This window comes from Tachypleus tridentatus, chromosome 10 (assembly GCF_004210375.1).
Source record: "Tachypleus tridentatus isolate NWPU-2018 chromosome 10, ASM421037v1, whole genome shotgun sequence".
Lineage (NCBI taxonomy): Eukaryota > Metazoa > Arthropoda > Merostomata > Xiphosura > Limulidae > Tachypleus > Tachypleus tridentatus.
The window spans coordinates 96252475-96266069 of record NC_134834.1 but is presented as its reverse complement, the minus strand read 5'-3'; the positions used below and the strand labels follow the sequence as shown (position 1 = coordinate 96266069).

At 31.0% G+C, this 13595-nt stretch overlaps 1 protein-coding gene across 1 annotated transcript in view; it reads left to right on the top strand.

The window, feature by feature from the left end:
* The window catches only part of LOC143229911 (uncharacterized), a 169442-nt gene that overhangs the window by 122443 nt on the left and 33404 nt on the right, over nucleotides 1-13595 (top strand). The gene's annotated exons all lie outside the window — the stretch shown is intronic.

The following is a 13595-nucleotide window of genomic DNA, read 5'->3' as shown; positions in this document are numbered from 1 at the left end:
TGAATATGTGACACTAGAAATTGGATTTTTGATCTTAGAATTTGGATGTTTAACACTAGGACATGGATGTTTACAATAGAACTTGGATTTATACACTAGAACTTGGATGTTTGACACTAGAACTTCGATGTATGATACTAGAATTTGGATGTTTGGTACTAGAACATGGATGTTTGACAATAGAACTTGGATGTTTGATATTAGAATTTCAATATATGATACTAGAACATGGATGCTTGATACTAGAATTTAGACGTTCGATATTAGAACTTAGACGTTTGATACTAGAACGAGGATATTTGATACTAGAATTTGGATGTTTGACAATACAACTTCGATGTTTAATACTACAATTTGGATGTTTGATAATAGAACTTGGGTGTTTGACAATAGAACTTGGTCGTTTGACACTAGAGCTTGGATGTTTGATACTAGAATTTGGATGTTTAATACAAGGTCATTGACGTTTGACAAAAGTACATGTATGTTTGATACTAAAATCTGTATGTTTCATCCTAGAATCTGGATGATTGATACTAGAATATGGATGTTTGACACTAGAATCAAGATGTATGAAACTAGAACTTGGATATTTGACAGTAGAACTTAGATGTTTTACACTAGAACATGGATGTTTGATACTTAAATTTGGATGTTTAATACTAGGACACGGATGTTTGACAATAGAACTTGGATGTTTGATATTAGAATTTCTATATTTGATACTAGAACATGGATACTTGATTCTAGAATTTAGATGTTTGATATTAGAATTTAGACGTTTCAGACTAGAACGAGGATGTTTAATACTACAATTTGGATGTTTGAAACTAGAATTGGATGTTTGACAATAGAACCTGGAAATTTGATACTAGAATTTGGATGTTTAATACGACAATTTGGATGTTTGATACTAAAACTTGGATGTTTGACGACAGAACTTGGAAGTTTGACACTAGAATTTAGATATTTGATACTAGAATCTGGATGTTTGAAACTAGAACTTGGATATTTGGCACTAGAACTTGGAAGTTTGATGCTAGAATTTTGATGTTTGATACTATAACGTGAATATGTGACACTAGAACTTGGATGTTTGATACTAGAATTTGGATGTTTGATTCTTGCATCTGGATGTTTCATACTAGAATCAGGACGTTTGAAAATAGAACTTGGAAATTTGACAGTGGAATTGGATGTTTGATACTAGAATTTGGATGTTTAATACAAGGTCATTGACGTTTGACAATAGTACATGTATGTTTGATACTAAAATCTGTATGTTTCATCCTAGAATCTGGATGATTGATACTAGAGTATAAATGTTTGACACTAGAATCAAGATGTATGAAACTAGAACTTTGATATTTTACAGTAGATCTTAGATGTTTGACACTAGAACATGGATGTTTGATACTTAAATTTGGATGTTTAATACTAGGACACGGATATTTGACACTGGAACTTGGATGTTTGATACTAGAATTTGGATGTTTCATACTAGAACATGGATGTTTGATACTAGAATTTGGATGTTTAATACTAGGACATGGTTGTTTGAAAATAGAACTTGGATGTTTGATATTAGAATTTTAATATTCGATACTATAACATGGATGCTTGATATCAGAATTTAGATGTTTGATATTAGAATTTAGACTTTGATACTAGAATCTGGATGTTTGATACTAGAATTTGGATGTTTGACACTAGAATCAAAATGTATGAAACTAGAACTTGGATATTTGACAGTAGAACTTAGATGTTTGACACTAGAACTTGGATGTTTGATATTAGAATTTCAATATTTGATACTAGAACATGGATACTTGATTCTAGAATTTAGATGTTTGATATTAGAATTTAGACGTTTGATACTAGAACGAAGATGTTTAATACTACAATTTGGATGTTTGAAACTAGAATTGGACGTTTGACAATAGAACCTGGAAGTTTGATACTAGAATTTGGATGTTTAATACGACAATTTGGATGTTTGATACTAAAACGTGGATGTTTGACGACAGAACTTGGAAGTTTGACACTTGAATTTAGATACTTGATACTAGAATCTGGATGTTTGAAACTAGAACTTGGATATTTGGCACTAGAACTTGGATGTTTGATGCTAGAATTTTGATGTTTGATACTATAACGTGAATATGTGACACTAGAAGTTGGATGTTTGATACTAGAATTTGGATGTTTGATCCTAGCATCTGGATGTTTGATAATAGAATCAGGACGTTTGAAAATAGAACTTGGAAATTTGATACTGGAATTGGATGTTTGATACTAGAATTTGGATGTTTGACAATAGAGCTTGTATGTTTGATACTAGAATCTGGATGTTTGATACTAGAATTTGGATGTTTGACACTAGCATCTGGATGTTTGATACAAAAATCTGGATGTTTGAAACTAGAACTGGGAAATTGGACACTGGAACTTGGATGTTTGATACAAGGACATGGATGCTTGATACTAGAATTTAGATGATTGATATTAGAATTTAGACGTTTGATACTAGAACGAAAATGTTTGATACTAGAATTTGGATGTTTCACACTACAACTTCGATGTTTAATACTATAATTTGGATGTTTCATATTAGAACTTTGTTGTTTGACAATAGAACTTGGAAGTTTGACGCTAGATCTTGGATGTTTGATACTAGAATTTGGATGTTTAATACGACAATTTGGATGTTTGATATCAGATAATGGATGTTGACACTAGAACTTTGATGTTTGACATTGGAATTTTTATGTTTGAAACTAGAACTTACATATTTGATACTAGAACTTGGATATTTGACACTATAACTTGGATGTTTGATACTAGTATTTGGGTGTTTAATACTAGGATATGGATGTTTAACAATAGAACTTGGATGTTTGATACTAGAATTTGGATGTTTGACAATAGAACTTGGATGTTTGATACTAGAATTTGGATGTTTGATACTAGAATTTGAATGTTTGACACCAGAACGTGAATAATTGACACTAGAACTTTTTATGTTTGATACTATAATTTCAATATATGATACTAGAACATGGATGCTTGATACTAGAATTTAGATGTTCGATATTAGAATTTAGACGTTTGAAACTAGAACGAGGATGTTTGATACTAAATTTTTGATGTTTGACACCACAACTTCGATGTTTAATACGACAATTTGGATGTTTGAAACTAGAACTTGGATATTTGACACTAGAACTGAGATGTTTGATACTAGAATTTGGATGTTTGATACTAGAATGTTGATGTTTGATACTAGAACATGGATGTTTGACAATTGAAATTGCATGTTTGATATTAGAATTTCAATATATGATACTAGAACATGGATGCTTGATACTAGAATTTTGATGTTCGATATTAGAATTTAGACGTTTGATACTAGAACGAAAATGTTTGATACTAGAATTTGGATGTTTCACACTACAACTTCGATGTTTAATACTATAATTTGGATGTTTCATATTAGAACTTTGTTGTTTGACAATAGAACTTGGAAGTTTGACGCTAGATCTTGGATGTTTGATACTAGAATTTGGATGTTTAATACGACAATTTGGATGTTTGATATCAGATAATGGATGTTGACACTAGAACTTTGATGTTTGACATTGGAATTTTATGTTTGAAACTAGAACTTACATATTTGATACTAGAACTTGGATATTTGACACTATAACTTGGATGTTTGATACTAGAATTTGGGTGTTTAATACTAGGATATGGATGTTTGACAATAGAACTTGGATGTTTGATACTAGAATTTGGATGTTTGACAATAGAACTTGGATGTTTGATACTAGAATTTGGATGTTTGATACTAGAATTTGAATGTTTGACACCAGAACGTGAATATTTGACACTAGAACTTGGATGTTTGATACTATAATTTCAATATATGATACTAGAACATGGATGCTTGATACTAGAATTTAGATGTTCGATATTAGAATTTAGACGTTTGAAACTAGAACGAGGATGTTTGATACTAGATTTTTTATGTTTGACACCACAACTTCGATGTTTAATACGACAATTTGGATGTTTGAAACTAGAACTTGGATATTTGACACTAGAACTGAGATGTTTGATGCTAGAATTTTGATGTTTGATACTAGAACGTGAATATGTGACACTAGAAATTGGATTTTTGATCTTAGAATTTGGATGTTTAACACTAGGACATGGATGTTTACAATAGAACTTGGATTTATACACTAGAACTTGGATGTTTGACACTAGAACTTCGATGTATGATACTAGAATTTGGATGTTTGGTACTAGAACATGGATGTTTGACAATAGAACTTGGATGTTTGATATTAGAATTTCAATATATGATACTAGAACATGGATGCTTGATACTAGAATTTAGACGTTCGATATTAGAACTTAGACGTTTGATACTAGAACGAGGATATTTGATACTAGAATTTGGATGTTTGACAATACAACTTCGATGTTTAATACTACAATTTGGATGTTTGATAATAGAACTTGGGTGTTTGACAATAGAACTTGGTCGTTTGACACTAGAGCTTGGATGTTTGATACTAGAATTTGGATGTTTAATACAAGGTCATTGACGTTTGACAAAAGTACATGTATGTTTGATACTAAAATCTGTATGTTTCATCCTAGAATCTGGATGATTGATACTAGAATATGGATGTTTGACACTAGAATCAAGATGTATGAAACTAGAACTTGGATATTTGACAGTAGAACTTAGATGTTTTACACTAGAACATGGATGTTTGATACTTAAATTTGGATGTTTAATACTAGGACACGGATGTTTGACAATAGAACTTGGATGTTTGATATTAGAATTTCTATATTTGATACTAGAACATGGATACTTGATTCTAGAATTTAGATGTTTGATATTAGAATTTAGACGTTTCAGACTAGAACGAGGATGTTTAATACTACAATTTGGATGTTTGAAACTAGAATTGGATGTTTGACAATAGAACCTGGAAATTTGATACTAGAATTTGGATGTTTAATACGACAATTTGGATGTTTGATACTAAAACTTGGATGTTTGACGACAGAACTTGGAAGTTTGACACTAGAATTTAGATATTTGATACTAGAATCTGGATGTTTGAAACTAGAACTTGGATATTTGGCACTAGAACTTGGAAGTTTGATGCTAGAATTTTGATGTTTGATACTATAACGTGAATATGTGACACTAGAACTTGGATGTTTGATACTAGAATTTGGATGTTTGATTCTTGCATCTGGATGTTTCATACTAGAATCAGGACGTTTGAAAATAGAACTTGGAAATTTGACAGTGGAATTGGATGTTTGATACTAGAATTTGGATGTTTAATACAAGGTCATTGACGTTTGACAATAGTACATGTATGTTTGATACTAAAATCTGTATGTTTCATCCTAGAATCTGGATGATTGATACTAGAGTATAAATGTTTGACACTAGAATCAAGATGTATGAAACTAGAACTTTGATATTTGACAGTAGATCTTAGATGTTTGACACTAGAACATGGATGTTTGATACTTAAATTTGGATGTTTAATACTAGGACACGGATATTTGACACTGGAACTTGGATGTTTGATACTAGAATTTGGATGTTTCATACTAGAACATGGATGTTTGATACTAGAATTTGGATGTTTAATACTAGGACATGGTTGTTTGAAAATAGAACTTGGATGTTTGATATTAGAATTTTAATATTCGATACTATAACATGGATGCTTGATATCAGAATTTAGATGTTTGATATTAGAATTTAGACTTTGATACTAGAATCTGGATGTTTGATACTAGAATTTGGATGTTTGACACTAGAATCAAAATGTATGAAACTAGAACTTGGATATTTGACAGTAGAACTTAGATGTTTGACACTAGAACTTGGATGTTTGATATTAGAATTTCAATATTTGATACTAGAACATGGATACTTGATTCTAGAATTTAGATGTTTGATATTAGAATTTAGACGTTTGATACTAGAACGAAGATGTTTAATACTACAATTTGGATGTTTGAAACTAGAATTGGACGTTTGACAATAGAACCTGGAAGTTTGATACTAGAATTTGGATGTTTAATACGACAATTTGGATGTTTGATACTAAAACGTGGATGTTTGACGACAGAACTTGGAAGTTTGACACTTGAATTTAGATACTTGATACTAGAATCTGGATGTTTGAAACTAGAACTTGGATATTTGGCACTAGAACTTGGATGTTTGATGCTAGAATTTTGATGTTTGATACTATAACGTGAATATGTGACACTAGAAGTTGGATGTTTGATACTAGAATTTGGATGTTTGATCCCTAGCATCTGGATGTTTGATAATAGAATCAGGACGTTTGAAAATAGAACTTGGAAATTTGATACTGGAATTGGATGTTTGATACTAGAATTTGGATGTTTGACAATAGAGCTTGTATGTTTGATACTAGAATCTGGATGTTTGATACTAGAATTTGGATGTTTGACACTAGCATCTGGATGTTTGATACAAAAATCTGGATGTTTGAAACTAGAACTGGAAATTGGACACTGGAACTTGGATGTTTGATACAAGGACATGGATGTTTGATACTAGAATTTAGATGATTGATATTAGAATTTAGACGTTTGATACTAGAACGAAAATGTTTGATACTAGAATTTGGATGTTTCACACTACAACTTCGATGTTTAATACTATAATTTGGATGTTTCATATTAGAACTTTGTTGTTTGACAATAGAACTTGGAAGTTTGACGCTAGATCTTGGATGTTTGATACTAGAATTTGGATGTTTAATACGACAATTTGGATGTTTGATATCAGATAATGGATGTTGACACTAGAACTTTGATGTTTGACATTGGAATTTTTATGTTTGAAACTAGAACTTACATATTTGATACTAGAACTTGGATATTTGACACTATAACTTGGATGTTTGATACTAGAATTTGGGTGTTTAATACTAGGATATGGATGTTTGACAATAGAACTTGGATGTTTGATACTAGAATTTGGATGTTTGACAATAGAACTTGGATGTTTGATACTAGAATTTGGATGTTTGATACTAGAATTTGAATGTTTGACACCAGAACGTGAATAATTGACACTAGAACTTGGATGTTTGATACTATAATTTCAATATATGATACTAGAACATGGATGCTTGATACTAGAATTTAGATGTTCGATATTAGAATTTAGACGTTTGAAACTAGAACGAGGATGTTTGATACTAGATTTTTGATGTTTGACACCACAACTTCGATGTTTAATACGACAATTTGGATGTTTGAAACTAGAACTTGGATATTTGACACTAGAACTGAGATGTTTGATGCTAGAATTTTGATGTTTGATACTAGAACGTGAATATGTGACACTAGAAATTGGATTTTTGATCTTAGAATTTGGATGTTTAACACTAGGACATGGACGTTTACAATAGAACTTGGATTTATACAGTAAAACTTGGATGTTTGACACTAGAACTTCGATGTATGATACTAGAATTTGGATGTTTGGTACTAGAACATGGATGTTTGACAATAGAAATTGAATGTTTGATATTAGAATTTCAATATATGATTCTAGAACATGGATGCTTGATACCAGAATTTAGACGTTCGATATTAGAACTTAGACGTTTGATACTAGAACGAGGATATTTGATACTAGAATTTGGATGTTTGACAATACAACTTCGATGTTTAATACTACAATTTGGATGTTTGATAATAGAACTTGGATGTTTGATGCTAGAATTTTGATGTTGGACACTAGAACGTGAATATTTGACACTAGAACTTGGATGTTTGATGCTAGAATTTTGATGTTTGATACTAGAACGTGAATATGTGACACTAGAACTTGGATGTTTGATACTAGAATTTTGATGTTTGATCCTAGCATCTGGATGTTTGATACTAGAATCTGGATGTTTGAAACAAGAACTTGGAAATTTGACACTGGAACATGGATGTTTGATACTAGAATTTGGATGTTTAATACAAGGACATTGATGTTTGACAATAGAACATGAATGTTTGATACTAAAATCTGGATGTTTGATCCTAGAATCTGGATGATTGATACTAGAATATGGATGTTTTAAACTCGAACTTGGATAATTGACACTAGTGCATGGTTGTTTGATACTAGAATTTGGATATTTGGCAATAGAGCTTGGATATTTGACACTAAAATTTGGATGTTTGATACTAGAATTTGGATGTTTGATACTAGAACATGGATGTTTGACAATTGAGCTTGTATGTTTGATACTAGAATTTGGATGTTTGATACTAGAATTTGGATGTTTGACACTAGCATCTGGATGTTTGAAACTAGAACTTGGATATTTGACACTAGAACTTGGATGTTTGATACTAGAATTTGGATGTTTGATACTAGAATGTTGATGTTTGATACTAGAACATGGATGTTTGACAATAGAAATTGCATGTTTGATATTAGAATTTCAATATATGATACTAGAACATGGATGCTTGATACTAGAATTTTGATGTTCGATATTAGAATTTAGACGTTTGATACTAGAACGAAAATGTTTGATACTAGAATTTGGATGTTTCACACTACAACTTCGATGTTTAATACTATAATTTGGATGTTTCATATTAGAACTTTGTCGTTTGACAATAGAACTTGGAAGTTTGACGCTAGATCTTGGATGTTTGATACTAGAATTTGGATGTTTAATACGACAATTTGGATGTTTGATATCAGATAATGGATGTTGACACTAGAACTTTGATGTTTGACATTGGAATCTTTATGTTTGAAACTAGAACTTACATATTTGATACTAGAACTTGGATATTTGACACTATAACTTGGATGTTTGATACTAGAATTTGGGTGTTTAATACTAGGATATGGATGTTTGACAATAGAACTTGGATGTTTGATACTAGAATTTGGATGTTTGACAATAGAACTTGGATGTTTGATACTAGAATTTGGATGTTTGATACTAGAATTTGAATGTTTGACACCAGAACGTGAATATTTGACACTAGAACTTGGATGTTTGATACTATAATTTCAATATATGATACTAGAACATGGATGCTTGATACTAGAATTTAGATGTTCGATATTAGAATTTAGACGTTTGAAACTAGAACGAGGATGTTTGATACTAGATTTTTGATGTTTGACACCACAACTTCGATGTTTAATACGACAATTTGGATGTTTGAAACTAGAACTTGGATATTTGACACTAGAACTGAGATGTTTGATGCTAGAATTTTGATGTTTGATACTAGAACGTGAATATGTGACACTAGAAATTGGATTTTTGATCTTAGAATTTGGATGTTTAACACTAGGACATGGATGTTTACAATAGAACTTGGATTTATACACTAGAACTTGGATGTTTGACACTAGAACTTCGATGTATGATACTAGAATTTGGATGTTTGGTACTAGAACATGGATGTTTGACAATAGAACTTGGATGTTTGATATTAGAATTTCAATATATGATACTAGAACATGGATGCTTGATACTAGAATTTAGACGTTCGATATTAGAACTTAGACGTTTGATACTAGAACGAGGATATTTGATACTAGAATTTGGATGTTTGACAATACAACTTCGATGTTTAATACTACAATTTGGATGTTTGATAATAGAACTTGGGTGTTTGACAATAGAACTTGGTCGTTTGACACTAGAGCTTGGATGTTTGATACTAGAATTTGGATGTTTAATACAAGGTCATTGACGTTTGACAAAAGTACATGTATGTTTGATACTAAAATCTGTATGTTTCATCCTAGAATCTGGATGATTGATACTAGAATATGGATGTTTGACACTAGAATCAAGATGTATGAAACTAGAACTTTGATATTTGACAGTAGAACTTAGATGTTTTACACTAGAACATGGATGTTTGATACTTAAATTTGGATGTTTAATACTAAGACACGGATGTTTGACAATAGAACTTGGATGTTTGATATTAGAATTTCTATATTTGATACTAGAACATGGATACTTGATTCTAGAATTTAGATGTTTGATATTAGAATTTAGACGTTTCAGACTAGAACGAGGATGTTTAATACTACAATTTGGATGTTTGAAACTAGAATTGGATGTTTGACAATAGAACCTGGAAATTTGATACTAGAATTTGGATGTTTAATACGACAATTTGGATGTTTGATACTAAAACTTGGATGTTTGACGACAGAACTTGGAAGTTTGACACTAGAATTTAGATATTTGATACTAGAATCTGGATGTTTGAAACTAGAACTTGGATATTTGGCACTAGAACTTGGAAGTTTGATGCTAGAATTTTGATGTTTGATACTATAACGTGAATATGTGACACTAGAACTTGGATGTTTGATACTAGAATTTGGATGTTTGATTCTTGCATCTGGATGTTTCATACTAGAATCAGGACGTTTGAAAATAGAACTTGGAAATTTGACAGTGGAATTGGATGTTTGATACTAGAATTTGGATGTTTAATACAAGGTCATTGACGTTTGACAATAGTACATGTATGTTTGATACTAAAATCTGTATGTTTCATCCTAGAATCTGGATGATTGATACTAGAGTATAAATATTTGACACTAGAATCAAGATGTATGAAACTAGAACTTTGATATTTGACAGTAGATCTTAGATGTTTGACACTAGAACATGGATGTTTGATACTTAAATTTGGATGTTTAATACTAGGACACGGATATTTGACACTGGAACTTGGATGTTTGATACTAGAATTTGGATGTTTCATACTAGAACATGGATGTTTGATACTAGAATTTGGATGTTTAATACTAGGACATGGTTGTTTGAAAATAGAACTTGGATGTTTGATATTAGAATTTTAATATTTGATACTATAACATGGATGCTTGATATCAGAATTTAGATGTTTGATATTAGAATTTAGACTTTGATACTAGAATCTGGATGTTTGATACTAGAATTTGGATGTTTGACACTAGAATCAAAATGTATGAAACTAGAACTTGGATATTTGACAGTAGAACTTAGATGTTTGACACTAGAACTTGGATGTTTGATATTAGAATTTCAATATTTGATACCAGAACATGGATACTTGATTCTAGAATTTAGATGTTTGATATTAGAATTTAGACGTTTGATACTAGAACGAAGATGTTTAATACTACAATTTGGATGTTTGAAACCAGAATTGGACGTTTGACAATAGAACCCGGAAGTTTGATACTAGAATTTGGATGTTTAATACGACAATTTGGATGTTTGATACTAAAACGTGGATGTTTGACGACAGAACTTGGAAGTTTGACACTTGAATTTAGATACTTGATACTAGAATCTGGATGTTTGAAACTAGAACTTGGATATTTGGCACTAGAACTTGGATGTTTGATGCTAGAATTTTGATGTTTGATACTATAACGTGAATATGTGACACTAGAAGTTGGATGTTTGATACTAGAATTTGGATGTTTGATCCTAGCATCTGGATGTTTGATACTAGAATCAGGACGTTTGAAAATAGAACTTGGAAATTTGATACCGGAATTGGATGTTTGATACTAGAATTTGGATGTTTGACAATAGAGCTTGTATGTTTGATACTAGAATCTGGATGTTTGATACTAGAATTTGGATGTTTGACACTAGCATCTGGATGTTTGATACAAAAATCTGGATGTTTGAAACTAGAACTGGAAATTGGACACTGGAACTTGGATGTTTGATACAAGGACATGGATGCTTGATACTAGAATTTAGATGATTGATATTAGAATTTAGACGTTTGATACTAGAACGAAAATGTTTGATACTAGAATTTGGATGTTTCACAACAATCGATGTTTAATACTATAATTTGGATGTTTCATATTAGAACTTTGTTGTTTGACAATAGAACTTGGAAGTTTGACGCTAGATCTTGGATGTTTGATACTAGAATTTGGATGTTTAATACGACAATTTGGATGTTTGATATCAGATAATGGATGTTGACACTAGAACTTTGATGTTTGACATTGGAATTTTTATGTTTGAAACTAGAACTTGGATATTTGATACTAGAACTTGGATGTTTGACACTATAACTTGGATGTTTGATACTAGAATTTGGATGTTTGATACTAGGATATGGATGTTTGACAATAGAACTTGGATGTTTGATACTAGAATTTGGATGTTTGACAATAGAACTTGGATGTTTGATACTAGAATTTGGATGTTTGACAATAGAACTTGGATGTTTGATACTAGAATTTGGATGTTTGATACTAGAATTTGAATGTTTGACACCAGAACGTAAATATTTGACACTAGAACTTGGATGTTTGATACTATAATTTCAATATATGATACTAGAACATGGATGCTTGATACTAGAATTTAGATGTTCGATATTAGAATTTAGACGTTTGAAACTAGAACGAGGATGTTTGATACTAGATTTTTGATGTTTGACACCACAACTTCGATGTTTAATACGACAATTTGGATGTTTGAAACTAGAACTTGGATATTTGACACTAGAACTGAGATGTTTGATTCTAGAATTTTGATGTTTGATACTAGAACGTGAATATGTGACACTAGAAATTGGATTTTTGATCTTAGAATTTGGATGTTTAACACTAGGACATGGATGTTTACAATAGAACTTGGATTTATACAGTAGAACTTGGATGTTTGACACTAGAACTTCGATGTATCATACTAGAATTTGGATGTTTGGTACTAGAACATGGATGTTTGACAATAGAACTTGAATGTTTGATATTAGAATTTCAATATTTGATACTAGAACATGGATGCTTGATACTAGAATTTAGATGTTTGATATTAGAACTTAGACGTTTGATACTAGAACGAGGATGTTTGATACTAGAATTTGGATGTTTGACAATACAACTTCGATGTTTAATACTACAATTTGGATGTTTGATAATAGAACTTGGATGTTTGATGCTAGAATTTTGATGTTTGGACACTAGAACGTGAATATTTGACACTAGAACTTGGATGTTTGATGCTAGAATTTTGATGTTTGATACTAGAACGTGAATATGTGACACTAGAACTTGGATGTTTGATACTAGAATTTTGATGTTTGATCCCAGAATCTGGATGTTTGATACTAGAATCTGGATGTTTGAAACAAGAACTTGGAAATTTGACACTGGAACATGGATGTTTGATACTAGAATTTGGATGTTTAATACAAGGACATTGATGTTTGACAATAGAACATGAATGTTTGATACTAGAATCTGGATGTTTGATCCTAGCATCTGGATGTTTGATACTAGAATCTGGATGTTTGAAACAAGAACTTGGATAATTGACACTAGTGCATGGTTGTTTGATACTAGAATTTGGATATTTGGCAATAGAGCTTGGATATTTGACACTAAAATTTGGATGTTTGATACTAGAATTTGGATGTTTGATACTAGAACATGGATGTTTGACAATTGAGCTTGTATGTTTGATACTAGAATCTGGATGTTTGATACTAGAATT